The following is a 14654-nucleotide window of genomic DNA, read 5'->3' as shown; positions in this document are numbered from 1 at the left end:
ATCTGAAAAGTAAAATAAGTAAGAAAATACTTGTCACACCCACCTGTTTTCAGATAAGGCCTATTCACTCCTTTGGACATAACTGTTTTTCTAGGTATTACAATTCAAGTATAAAAAAAGCCAATGAGAAAATTTATGAATTAAGATCATTATAATCTAATCATCCACTAGTTTAAAAATGTCTTTTCTTGTTTGTTTTTAAATACATTGATGCTTGTTAGCAAATAAAGATGTGTTAGGACTGCACATGTCTATTTGAATGCAATGGTGCCTGCATATGTTTGCGGCATGCAGTCAGTGTATTTATCTGGTGTCCACTCTGTACATGGTACGATGCGTATGGGCTGGATGAATGGTGCCTTGGGCTCACTCCACGTTTTTTGTAGAACTTCTTTGTTTTTGAGACGGAGTGTCGCTCTGTTGCCTAGGCTGGAATGCAATGGTGTGATCTCGGCCCACTGTAACCTCCGCCTCCCGGGTTCAAGAGGTTCTCCTGCCTCGGCCTCCTGAGTAGCTGGGATTACAGGCATGTGCCACCATCCAGCTAATTTTTGTGTTTTTAGTAGAGATGAGGTTTTGCCACGTTGGCTAGGCTGGTCTTGAACTCCTGACCTCAGGCGATCCACCCACCTCGGACTCTCAAAGTGCTGGGATTAGAGGCGTGAGACAGTAAGCCTGGATTTTATGTAGAACTTCTATCCATCATCACTGACTCTGACACCACCTCTGTACTGCTAAAGCACTTGTTTACAGAAGACACACAGATTAAATTTACAGAGACCTCTACTGCTGTGATCCAGAGTGATATTTTTAACTTGGGCAAAGATCAACAAGTTGTCAGGGTTTCTGTCACTGAGTGAAGAGATTTCCACATAGGACTCCACATACAATTTCTTGCATAGCGAATTTTATTCTTAAATGAATTACAAACATCTTCTGATGTAGATGCAGTAGATTTCACCTGATAATTATTGAAATGTAGAGTGGAATTCTAAATGTTCCAATGACCTCTTACCTAGTTAACTGAGTAAAGTATATACAAGGTTAAAATTTTCTTGTGCTGCTATAAACAAGATCAGATAAACATCCAGTGCCTATTTAATGTTAACCTGAGATTTTCTGGGAAAAGGCATGTTGTCACAAAACAGTAGTTCAAAAAACATGTTTACAAGTAGACACTGAGAAATAAAAGCAAGAAAAGTTTTTCTCCAGTCGTTTCGTAACCCAATGATAAAATGCAGAGTGAAGAATTTAGATAAGCACTTTAAAATATTACTTTGTAATATTTTCAACCAGCTCTGAAATAAAAATACAGCAATGAGTAAAATAAATTGTATAGGTCTAATCTGCCCAGTTTATATTAACCAAAGCTTCTTGCTAATGGAAAGAAGTTTCCAGTTATATCAGAGGACTGTAATCATGCAGATCTTCCAACCCCACCTTTCTCCTATTAATTATCCCTAAATTCTACTTGACTTTAGCTGCAGGTCTCAGGATTAATATTGCTTTGAAAAAATGTAGTATATGAATACAGTAATTCTGCAGAAAGTTTATAGGCAATATAACTACAGAGGCATAATCCACTTTTCATATTTTTCTTGAGGCTGTGGGTGGGGAATCCTCCTTCTGACATCCACAGAGCCCACTTCCAAGCCTGATGCAGAAGACTCAGGGCTCACTGCAGCAAAACTTTCCAATAAGCAACTTTCCTTGTTGGAACAAGACTCAACTGTCTGATCCTAATCCACAGCAAAGCACAGCGGCTTTCAAACCGGGACACATGCAGGGAATTCTGAATTTCTGTTTCACCATCAGTGTATAGTAAGAGAACAGTCAGTGAAGAGAACAGTAAGAGAACTATGACTACCAGTATATAATAAGAGAGCTATACTGCTTCAGTGTTTAATTAGCTGTTTTAATAAAGAGAAAGGTATCGGCAGAGAGGAAACTCAAAAAGGACCCCATTTCTCTTCCCAGTGCTCCCTCATTTTCAACAGCTGAGAAGAGATTCCTGGTGTGCTTGCCTGTCTGGGATCACAGTTCAGATCACTGACTGCTTTCTTTGAAGCCACTGTGACAGCCCAGGAAAATGTGGAAAGAAATGGGATGTACACAATTTCTTTCTTTCTTTTTTTTTTGAGATGGAGTCTTGCTCTGTTGCCCAGGCTGGAGTGCAGTGGCGCGATCTTGGCTCACTGCAAGCTCCACCTCCCGGGTTCACGCCATTCTCCTGCCTCAGCCTCCTGAACAGCTGGGACTACAGGCGCCTGCCACCACGACAGGCTAATTTTTGTATTTTTAGTAGAGACGGGGTTTCACCTTGTTAGCCAGGATGGTCTCGATCTTCTGACCTCGTGATCTGCCCGCCTCGGCCTCCCAAAGTGCTGGGATTACAGGCGTGAGCCACTGCGCCTGGCCTATTTATTTCTTATTTACTGATATACTCAAGTATCCACAGACCTTCTCTTCTCACTCCCTTTATAAATGAACCTCACTCTAATCACAAACCCACAAGTGACTGCCTGATCTCTGAACGCCTCCAGCCATGGAGGAGCTCTCCCTCACCCAAGCACATTCCTCTTGGGATTTGGGACCTGAAATGCTTTGTGCCTCCTGTGCCTTTTACCACCTTTTCTTATCATAAACCCTCTTCTCTCTGCCAGCCTTGAGCAGCAGATATGGACGTTAAAGGTCCTGCTCTTCCCACTGAATGTCCTCAGGTGTTCAGATCTCCTGCAGGCTTCCACTGTCCTAGTCATCTCTGTGCTCCTCCACCTGGAGGTTCGAGGCTCCCTTTACAGCATCACAGGACAGAGCTTAGAATCCTTAGTTTATCTTTGCTCCCCAAATGTCAACCAAGCATTGAAGGAGCAGGTCATAGAAAGCCTTACTGATGCCCTTAGTAAAATATGTCGAGCAAGGCGACCAACTGATTTGCTCTTCTGAGCTCCCACTGTATCCAGGGTCTACATTCATTTATAGTGATGGATCTCAAATTTCATAATGCGTGGGCACTTTTCACAGAAAAATCGTTTCCATGGGTTCCAGTGTGAATAGCATTAACTGTGGAACTAAGGTTCCATGCTATACAAATTTCAACCACAGACTTCTACCTCTGGCCATTACCAACTGGTACCAGATCTACCCTCCTCTGCCACTGTAAACAACCAGAAAACTGAGCAAAATATTGGAGGCAACCATTTTCAGGCAAGGGACAACAGGCAGTGCAGAACCAGAGCACCTGCCAGCAGGGAAGCACCCGGTAAATATGTGAATACATATAAAACAGCAGCTTTTCTTTTGTCCTAATTTCCTTAAGATGCAAGTAACTATTTAAAATAATAATATTGTAAGGTGAGGTTTATCATACACACACACACACACAAGGACTGATTTATTGCTATCAAATGGTGAAATCTATACATAAGTTCAAAATAATTTAGATTCTCCTCAATGTGAATAAATAAAAATTAAAAATCTTATAAAATTCTCAGTCTTTGCCCAGTGGATATATTTGTCACTCCCAGCTTGAGAAAATGACTTTAGAGCAGTTTCATAACTGTTCCACCCCTACCTATTAACCTGAGGGCAGGGCCCACACGCATGTTTTCATCCCACAAGCACGTAGCAGATGCTCAATGAAACAAGCGAGCCTCTGGTGGGACAAGCTCCATCCAGCAGCAGTCACCGAACCTGGCTCCTCAACAGTCCACATCTTCTCTCTTTGGGAGGCTGCACTGTTGTAGGGGCCACGTGCTCCAGGCAGGGTGAGACTCCTCCAAAGTTTCCTCACACGTCTTTTGCACACTACCACCTCGCTGGTGTCCTTGGAATCAAGTTAGCAGCCTTCAAACTGGGACGAGTGTGTCTCTGTGGGTCCACAAGGACTTAGCACGAAGTATGGGAACGACAGAGCAACTTCCAGGTTTTCACCTCCAATTTGTACTATTTCCAAAAACTGACCCACCTGAATGTACCGTGGCTCCACCCTCCCCTTCTCTATCTCCCTTCTGTGGCTTTTCAGAATCAAGATTTTGGAAATCCTGCCCCCTATCTGCAATCATTAAGCGTTTTAGAATTCTAGTATAGGGACAGCCTGGAGTACACAGCAACTAACTGGGCACTGGAACACTGGGAGTGCAGAGGTACCCGACTAACTGGAAATGCTGGCATGGAATCACGGCATGCCTCAGTACCCCTCTTCCCAGTATATAACAAAATATCCATCTTAGTTAGAATCAGCATTCAGAACTGAGATCTCCTGAGGAAGGTATTAAGTTTTTTAATCAGAAAAAAAGAAGTCAAAATCTATTATCTGGGAGAAAGTAAACCTGAGTTGACTAATTGCTTTGACAATGAAGGTCAGCTTTACCAAATAATTGAAATTACATCTCTTCAGGCTTAGGCTTTTATAATAACCGATTTTTGATGTCAACTTAGAAATGCAAAGAGATCATACAGTTTTCAAGGCGAATTTGGTCCTCCGTGAGCATAGAAATGTGGGGCTTGCTGTTTACTGCATCACTCCATGAAGAGCTCACTGAGGGGAATGAGGCTATCCTCACAGAAGTATTCAAATGAGACACCATGTGTGGAACGCTCTGAGGAAGCTGTGAAGTGTGCTGCAAAGCTACATCACACTTAATTATATAGACACATTTTAGTGAACCCATTCTGGTTTCTCCGGACCACCTTTTCAGCTCTTAAATTCTCTCAAACCACATTAGGTAAATTCTTGCTTGCGGGAATGGGATGGAAAGAATGGGGATCTGGATTACAGGCTCCTAAGGGGGCAGAGGCTATGTTTTCTATCCATGTAACCCTGTACCCAGCAGCTTTTCGGTGCGCAGTCTGCAGTAGACATTTGACGCATGCCTGTCGAGTTGAACTGAGCTAAAAATCCAAGATGAAACATGCAGATAAGATTCTGCCAAGTTATACCAATCTATTAAAATAAACTGTCCCTGCTGGTACCGCAAACATCACTTACGGTTGCATAATACAAATGGTGTAAGGATCAGGGCTCAGAATGCTGGGTGAGCTGGGAGGCCCCGGGAGCTCCCACAAACAAGAGTACCCATGTTTGCTCAGTGAATTGGGAACTTTCCTTCACCAAGGGGTTTATTTTCTCTTCCCTCTCCCTACGTTGCTCTGAATATGGCTCCACAGAAGCCTGAGGATGGGAGGGAACAGACAAGGAAGGGAGCTGTGGTTATTCCCAAATAGCCCTGTCCTTCTGCAGTTTCTGCAGTTGGTTGATGCCTGTTAAGAGAGGAGGCGTTCCTTAGAGGTTTTATCTGTGTAATGGAGCAGGGGTATGTTACTTTGTTGCTACAGTATTTCAAACCCTATTTTTTATATAATTTGTAATTAAGAGTAAATTGCAGTAACAGTAAGAGGAGGGCCACTTTGAATTTAAGAGATCTTTTAGCTACTAGTTATATCAAAAGAAAGAATAGATGCTTTGCCTTGACTTTAAAGTCCAATACCTCCGTCGAGAAGCTGAATTTTCTAATAAAACCTTAGCCTCCTCTGTAGGTTTTCTATCTTCTCTACCGAATGGTTGGGAGTTCAGGGGAACCATATATATATTGTTAAGATTTTTATAATGGTATCATATACACATAGGAAAGTGTACAAAAGGGTACACTCCCTGAATTTTTTAAGAAATGAATACATTTGAACACAGAGCACCTGAAATGGGAAATATGGCATCATCAGCTTTCCAAAGACCCTCATTTAGGACACCTATCCTGAAAATAAAGAAGGCAGAACAGACCAAATACAGGGCAATAAATACAGGATGGGTAGAGTGGTACATACACACACACAAACTTGACCATTTGTGATCTGAACAGAATATACCCTTAGCTCATGTAAGTTAATCCAAAAACTATAAGGAAGTATCTGGTTTGTTCAACCAGATCTCTGTCTGTTTATCTATCTTAGCTCTCTCTCCCTCCTCCCATTTCTCCTCATGCCTCCATGGCCTCCAAACCTTAAAGACCAAAAACATTTCCCTTAAGAAAATTAACTTCCAAATAATATTGTGAAAGGCTATGGGTTCTATAACACTGCATCACGAGGTAATTAAAATAGTGGGCTTTTGGCTTAGGTTAATATTATGATGTCAAACTTAGATAATGATATCAAAATAAATACACGAAACTTTGCTACTAAGACGTTACTAATGGAAGAGGTTGGGGGAAGGGTACATAAGACCTCCCAGTAGATTTTTTGCAACTTCCTGTGAATGTGCAATTCTTTAAAAATAAAAAGTTAACAAGAAAATTTGCTATCACAGCAAACCACTATTTATATTTCTATAAGGTGGTCAGCATTCTGTTTTGTTTTTAGTATGATTTCTTTATTCTTTTGACAGAGTCTTGCTCTGTCACCCAGGCTGGAGTGCAATGGTGCAATCTCTGCTCACTGCAACCTCTGCTTCCTGGGTTCCAGTGACTCTCGTGTCTCACTCTCCCTAGTAGATGGGGTTACAGGCACCTGCCACCTTGTGTGGCTAGTTTTTTTTTGTTGTTGTTGTTGTTGTTGTTGTTTTTAGTGGAGACAGGATTTTGCCATGTTGGCCAGGCTGGTCTTGAACTCCCGACCTCAAGTGATCCACCCACCTCGGCCTCCCAAAGTGCTGGGATTACAGGTGTGAGCCACCACACTCGGCCATTTTTAGTATAATTTCTAAGTAATACGACTGTAAAAAACTCTTCCTGTCTGTTAAAAGAAATTGAAAAAATAAGATCAAAATATTAAGTTCAAATAAATAAAATGTTTTGAAAATGAATAACAATGCTTAAAAACATTACCTAGGGAATGTACAACAGTTAACTTTCTTCTTTCTTCCTTCCTAACCACACATTTTTCCCTGTTCCTAGCACCTAAAAAATGCTTATCCTAAAGTGAATATTTAAAGATAATAAAAAGTTTTGCCTCCCAAGGCGTATATGTTAAGCTCAAAGGCCACTTCCCTTCATAGCTTCCGGGTTTCCAAACAGAACAGGCACTCTCAAGTGTGTCACATGTCACTACTGTGCTCTACAACCTCTAGGATCTCATGGAAGGTGAACACAGGACAAAGGTTAGACCACCCTTTATCCCATTTGCAAATTAAATATCTAATAAATCCTCTCACTGTTTAAGGCAACTATGCCACTAGCAATGTCCATAAGATAAATGACCAACTTTGAACCGTTAGCTTTTCCATTTTTGGTGTTTCTTGCAGCAAAGCGATTTATTTTTACTCACAGATTTAAAACAACTTTAAAAATAACTTTTATATGCTGCTAGTAGGAAACAGCAAGTCTCCAGCATGCATTAATTTATGATCAGTCTATTAATTTGCAAATTAGAGAACAATGATAAATAATCAGATAAAGAGAAAGGACAGATGGTCGACGCATTTCTTTACAGTTCCATATAACACGTGCAGGCCTTATTATATACTAGGTGAAGAGACAGGAATTTCTGAGGATGGACCCCAGATGACAGCCACAGTCCTTGGGTGTGGGTGTGGACTGGCTCAACACCAGTCATCAGTGAATCAAGCAATTCCTGCAGTAGCTCAATTAATTCCAGATCAAATAATAATGGGCACCCGGCCAACATGGTGAAACCCCGTCTCTACAAAACATACAAAACTTAGTTGGGCGTGGTAGCAGGCACCTGTAGTCCCAGCTACTCAGGGGGCTGAGACAGGAGAATCACTTGAACCCGGGAGGTGAAAGTTGCAGTGAGCCGAGGTGAGGTCGCACCACTACACTACAGCCTGGGGAACAAAGTGAAACTCTGTCTCAAAACAAAACAAAACAAAACAAAACAAAACAAAAAACAAACAAAGCAAAAACAATAACGGAGAGGGGGAATACAAATCCATTCTTTTCTCACTTGAGGAAGCTGAAACATTGCCGAAAGGGCCAGGTAGGGTGTGTTTGCCCCCCTCCTCGTGAGATGGTCCAGGCACCTGGGGAACCATGAGGATATACAGCTGGACCCTTGGAAAGTGTGCATGGCCATCACTGCCATGTTTGCTTTAGTGATGATGGGGGAAAAAGCAGAGCAAGAGAAAAAAACAAGAAATGGGCCATTCACAGTCGTCACAGTAAAAGTCCTAAGGCAAAAAGAGCACAGGAAGAAAGCATCAGGGTTTCTGAAACGAAATGAAGAGGGTTATCAAAACTGGCCCAGGACTATGTAGGAAACAAAAAAGCAACAATCTTGAGGGAAAGTGAGACCCACCAGGGAAGGAAAGTGAGGGTTGCTGGGATGTCATCTGAGAGTCCAGCCATGGAGGCAAGGGATGATCACCAAAGAGGTGAGCCAAGTGGAGCCTTTCTCCTGTCTGGCTCTTGGCGACTTCCTAGGGTCCAGACCACGGGAAGGACGTCTGGGGAACAGTCACGTAGCCATGGAGAACACAGGCTCACTGGTGAGAGTCCAGGTCTGCCTCCCCTAGTCGGAGGGCTGTTGTGCACACATGGGGCGTGCTCCAGCCTCTACACCACCCTGTCACTGAATCCCCTCTGCAACCCTATGAGATAAGCACCAAGCCTACCCTCATTCTGCAGATGAGGAAACCAATACGCACAGGCATTGCTCAGCATGACCAGTTTCCCCTGCAGCCCCCAGTGGGGCCTGAGTTCAAGGCTAGGGCATGTGGCAGAGTCTGCCCTGCGCAAGTCACATCACCTCCCTGTGCTCCACAGGGAGTGAGAGGCTAACAAGTCACTTTAATTAAAACAAAAACAAAAACAAAACACCACAAGGCAGGTCTTAAGATTTTTTTGGTACATTTGCTCTGTGTATTCATATGTTAGTCCCATGTCCACATTTTGCTTTTTCTACTTACAGAGAATTTACCATCAAAATAGAGAGTAAATAGAAAGTTGCTGGTTTTTCTAGACAAAAAAGTCATCTATTGAATGTTAATGATTCGTCCTAGAATCACTGACCTACCCCATTGTTTAGCCTGTCATAAAAATTTTCAGATTGAGAAAATCATTCATAGACACGACAGTTTGGGACACACTGAGAACCAGTGGAAGTTTTCAAGCATTGAAGACTTTGTTTTAAGAGTATTACGATTCTAAGGGCTTTGAACACTTGGCACTGGTGGCTTATTTTGACTTCCAGCATGGTGAGTCCCCTTAACCCTACGAAGGTAGTAAATTCCTGGCTGAAAAAGTGCCCTGAGTATCCCTTTTCCCTCTCTGAGTCAAGAAACTCCTGAACATTTTCTCCATTTTTAATAAATGACATATATATTCTATCTTATGACCAGAAAAAAATACAAAGGGACACTGATTCGTTAGGAGAATCAACTCTATACCATCCAGGATGCATATATGATTGACAATGAGCAGAAATATCTGCTACAAAATAATAATAATAACAGAAAGCATGAGACAGTCAGAGAACCAGGTAAAGATGGAATCATCAGCTTAACCAGCCAGCAGAGTTAGCGGTCACTGATCTGGGAGTCAGATGCGTCCAACTGTGAACACATCCTGGTCATCTGCGTCCTCATTCAGTTCCCCAGGACGCTGGCACTGACCTGAATCTTGCCAGGCCGCTACTTGCCACACATGCAGAGGCCCAGGAAAAGTGTGCGCTGGTGCCAATCTACATAGAGAGTGAAACTTCACAGGAGCAAACTCTTTTTGAAATAAAATGCATCTTCAGACATCATTTTTTCCCTTAAGGCCCATTTAGCCTCCATCATGCTGTGCTAAGCTGCTTCCTCAGACAGAGATGGGATGAATGATTTAATCATCCTCTGTCTACCTATAAGGACGGCTTGGCAGAACATCTTGTGAATGGGACATAGGGCAATTGTGAGATCAGTACTACTGTTATCACATTACATGGTACCTAGAGGTTCTCTCAACTAAAAGTCAACCTCGAAAACAGTGTTCAGAAGTCACCAAGCCTATAAAACTTCTACTAGGTGACCAATGTGCACTCAACATGCCTGTGCTCACAACAGCCCCTCTCACCTGTGACCACCACCTCTTGCTACCTCTTCCCTTGTCACCTAGTGAAAGAAGACAATTGTGGGAGGAAAAAGAGTGCCCAATGTCTGCCCCGTATCAAGTCAGAGGAATGCTAATATTTTCCTTCTCCAAAATGGGAATAAAAACACAAAACCCCAAAGAATACAATATTGGCAAGTCTCCTTGCTTTAGCACCCAATTCTCACTGGCTCCATCAGCAGAGTTTAGGCCTTGAGTTCATGACTACTTATCTCCCTGGCTATAGTTTGAATGTCTTGTTTTTGCAACTGAGCAACATTTTGAACATTTAGTAGCCATTGCCCAACAAATCTAAAAGCCTAGCATTTCTAGCCAAGACTTTAAGAACTCTGTCCAGCGATAAGGAACGATGGACTCAGATAATCACCCAAGTCTTCTGCCCTCCTGGGACTTTTCTCATTCAACTATCTCTCCCCGACACCAGGCATGTCACTACTCTGCATCTAAACAAGAATCTCTAAAGGTGGAAAATGAAGTGAAAAAGTAGGCAACTCACCTGATTCTTCATGTTGTCCTTCATGTTGCTGGACTTTCTGTTCTGCCTTGGCTAGGTAGATTTTTGTTGACTGAAGGTAAAATAATGACGCTTTTGCCCAAGTAACCTTTGCAAGACTTAGAGGTTCAGTGACTAAAGCCACCCTGAAATCAATATACTCACTGTCTATTTACTGGAAGGGTTTACTTATTCAACAAGAGACACGTCATCACAGGCCTGAAAAATCGATGTGTTCTCCTGGCAGTACTCTCTAAACCTACAGCACCTAGATAACAACTGGAGATCCATTGCTCAGCTGGAATGCAGGACTTTTTCCTTTGCCACTTTATAATCATGAAATAGAAAATTGCTTTTTGGAAATTTCTGCCAGAGTATGGAAAAGTTTCCACTATGTTAGGAATAAACAATAACAAAACAGTTTCTTCCTTTCTTGTGGAGGAAAACGAACACTGCATTTTAAAATTTCTTCTGTAAGAGGCACATCACCATCACTGATAGATCTACTCACTGCCACACTCTCCCTTCCATTCCTTCAACCCAGAAAGTGCCTCCAAGTGAATAATTTGATGTGTGTAACCATCTCTTCTTAAAAGCCAACGCTCGCAAGTAAATTCCAGCCAGAATGGCTTATTATAATGGTATGATATGGAAAATGAACACTCTTGGAGGGCCACACTGTTACTTAAGTTTGTCTCTTTTTGTAAAAGCTATTTCACACCCTAATGAGGTTAAGTGTATGCCTTCATTTAAATCACAGAAATGAGTCTTACAGATCTATGTAAGGGAATTACTACAGTTTGCCATAGGCATTGCTAACTGACCCAACTGCTAAGTCAAGTTGCCTTCTCCCCTCATTTTGTTTTCCCTGCAAGTATTTATAGGTCTGGAAAATTTACAGAAGTTGATGACACAACGTTGAAAAGTCGTACTTCTCATTTCTAAAGTAAATATTTTCAAGGCTCACAAATTCACTGCCCTGTATCTTATGGAATGGGCAGTTATAACACACGCAGAAGAGACTTGAGTCTAAAAACTACTTCATAACAAAAAAGAAAACTGGGAAAGGAGCCAAAACAGAGCAGAAATACACAGAAACATACAGAAATTGTGAGGGGCATTAAGCATTAGTAATAGAAGTATAACAAATTTTGAGGAATACTTTATTTAGCCTTTGATTCACAAATAAACTGAAAGTGAGAGGGGCATCAATAGCTAAAAAACCCAGTGATGTCTTGAAGGAGGAATAAGGAACTTTGACCTGCATGTTGAGAGACAGTGCTGTGTAGCAGGAGAGCACCCAGCGCCCAGTGCTCACCAGCCTGGTGATTATGGACAACTGCAGAATTGCTCTGAGCCTGGGTCCCTCACCTCCCAGTGTGGAAAGCTATCCCAATCCTGTGGGGTTGTAGGAGGCTCAGACAGAAGGATGTTAAGGCATTGTGTAAACTATGAGGTGCTGGCTGTACAAATGCGAGGTGTTGTTATTATTATGACATCAATGTTTTAGCATCTAAATTATAGGGACAGCACCCTTATTACCAGCATGTTTAAATATATATCTTGCATACATTTAGATTTGTTTTTAATTTCACAGATGTTTTCAGCTGGAAGGAGTCTGAGGATTGTCTAGTTTAACTATTCTATGGAAGGTGAAACTGAGAGGGGAGACTCTAACCTGTTTTCTCTCTCCATTATAACAACAAATTACAGAAAAAAAAATATGTTAAGCCATGTACTGAGAAAAACTCCCTTAGCAACACCACTTTTCAGGGACAATACACGTGTATGCATACTTGTATAACCACGAATACTGAGTGTTTGGTAGTTTCTAACTTTCAAAATTGTATAGTATATTTTTACAGTCATTTGACAAAGTTTTTCATCTGCAGTCCTTTGCTAAGTTTCATTTCCAGTTATTTATCAAAATTTTCTTTTCTGTGAAGGCTAATTCATTACAGCTTGCAAAAAAGAAGGAGAGAGAAAGAGAAAGAAGGAAGGGAAGAAGAAAGCAAGGAAGGAAGAAGAAAGAGAAGTAAAGAAAGAAAACAGAGCAATACAGTATTCTCACTCATAAATGTCATCAGAAATTCTTAAAAAACCATTAAGTATCTATAAGGATAAGGTTTCTGATTCTCTACTAACATTGTAGCAGATTGAAGCCAATAAAAAGTTCTATAGTGCACTCTATTTAAAAGCTCCTCAAAATTAGTACGTTAGAAAACAACAGGTGACACGGTAATTCTTCAATGACCATTTTTTTTTTTTTTTTTTTTTTTGACTGAGTCTTGCTCTGTTCTGTCACCTAGGCTGGAGTGCAGTGGAGTGATCTCAGCTCACCGCAACCTCCACCTTCCAGCTTCAAGCGATTCTCCTGCCTCAGCCTCAGCCTCCCGAGTAGCTGGGACTACAGGCACCCAGCTAAGTTTTTTTTTTTTTGTATTTTTAGTAGAGGCGGAGTTTCACCATGTTTGTCAGGCAAGTCTCGAACTCCTGACCTCGTTATCCGCCTGCCTCAGCCTCCGAAAGTGCTGAGACTACAGGTATGAGCCACCGTGCTCAGCCAATCACCTTTTGTTTATCTGTCATATATTTGGACTTAATCAAAAGTGGATGACATCTGACATTGGGGTTCTGGGGTTTTTGTTACCTATAAACAGATAACTGTTTAACTTTCTAATAATATATTAAGACATACTTTAGTTTAAAAATCTAGTTGGAGCCACTAGATCTTGCAAGTTAGCACTAGAGCAAACTTAAAATAGTTTGTCTAGTTTATCTTGTTCAGCACAATTTGAAGCATTTACAATGGCTTACAGTGTATGAAAATGAACTAGGAGATAATTTTGTAAGTGAAGAGAAATCATTGTAATAAAATCTCCCAAAAGCTTTTGGGTATTCAATGTTTGCTGGTAAATAAACAAAACCAGGTTTTGAAATTAAAAAAAATGTTTTGAAACACTTTCTAAAATTTGGTATACAATGATCCAAAAATCTCAGGACACCTTTGCCTGTCCTTAAAGACCTGCACAAATTCACTAAGTGGTTTGTTTTTATTCCAGGCACTAAAATAATGGATGATTTGAGTATCAGTAGAGACACTACATGCACAGTTTTTCACATACAAATGCCAGTTTGTCTTATCAGAGAGACTATGTGCAATGCATCAGTTTTATCCAAAACCTGGGGTAAAAGAAAGAAATTTTAGCAAAGGGTTGTAATGACATCATAAGTAAAACGATAGGACTGCTAAAACAATCACGACGTCATCTGCTGTGCGCCGGCCTGCAAGTACGTAGTGGTAAAATCGTTAGATATCATATTTCTGCTTATAAAATAAAATCCTTCACGAACCCTCTTAAAACAACTGCAAAGCAAGCAGTGGTTTTACTTCCATATATATATATGTGTGTGTGTGTGTGTGTATTTTTTTTTACATAAAGGCATGAATGCACAAGGTAACACCAGCAGCTGTACTCTACTCTTTATTTGTTACAAATCTACCTATTTGTTTCCAAATGATCTCTGCAAATAAATAGGTAATGTTGTACGACTTTCAACAGTGAATCAGAAAATAGATGTCTCTTCTAATTCACAAGTACCAATGGCTCAATTAATTTAAGGGACATTTTCTGAGTTGTGTGATTTCACATGTATTTATCATGTCTAGAACTATGCAAACTTTTGTTTCATTTCTCTCTTTGATTTCTGTAGGAAGAGTTAAAGGATGTGAAGTAGTCATTTTACTTATTCATAACACATTTCAGGGAAAATCGTGCTGTTGGGGAGAAAGTTAAAGCTATCAACTATACTCTAGACTCTAGTCCAATTTTTCACATCTGGTTGCTACTTTAAAAAAGGATCATTTTAATTTTTAAATGCAAAATGTGTTGCACTTTACCTTTGATATTCCAAGTTTCCCAGGGTCATTTAGAAAAATAAAGCAGGAAATTCTAACGCCTTAGCATCTACTTTAATAAGATGTTTGCATTTATAAAAATAACAAGAAACTGAGGGTTTGCTGAAGGAGCACAGGGCCTACAAGTATTTCCTCATTCCTGTCCCTGTGCCTGGAGGCCCAGCTAAGCATTCTGTTTCTGAGAAACTCCCCTTGTCAC

General features: G+C 40.9%; 1 protein-coding gene across 3 annotated transcripts in view; it reads right to left on the bottom strand.

Annotated features, from left to right (window-relative positions):
* EGFR (epidermal growth factor receptor) overlaps positions 1–14654 on the bottom strand; it is a 192770-nt gene that overhangs the window by 169128 nt on the left and 8988 nt on the right. Inside the window, exon 1 of one of the 3 annotated variants that reach the window (XM_017862140.1) lies at positions 10540–10574. The exons of the other annotated variants lie outside the window; for them this stretch is intronic. The gene's annotated coding sequence lies outside the window, so the exon portion shown is untranslated. Of the gene's footprint in view, positions 1–10539; positions 10575–14654 lie in introns of those variants that run through there. 3 annotated transcript variants of the gene reach the window in all.

Source organism: Rhinopithecus bieti, unplaced genomic scaffold (genome assembly GCF_001698545.2).
Source record: "Rhinopithecus bieti isolate Rb0 unplaced genomic scaffold, ASM169854v2 scaffold_63861, whole genome shotgun sequence".
In the NCBI taxonomy this organism is placed as follows: domain Eukaryota; kingdom Metazoa; phylum Chordata; class Mammalia; order Primates; family Cercopithecidae; genus Rhinopithecus; species Rhinopithecus bieti.
Note: the sequence above shows the minus strand (reverse complement) of the source record. Positions and strands in the feature narration are given on the sequence as shown.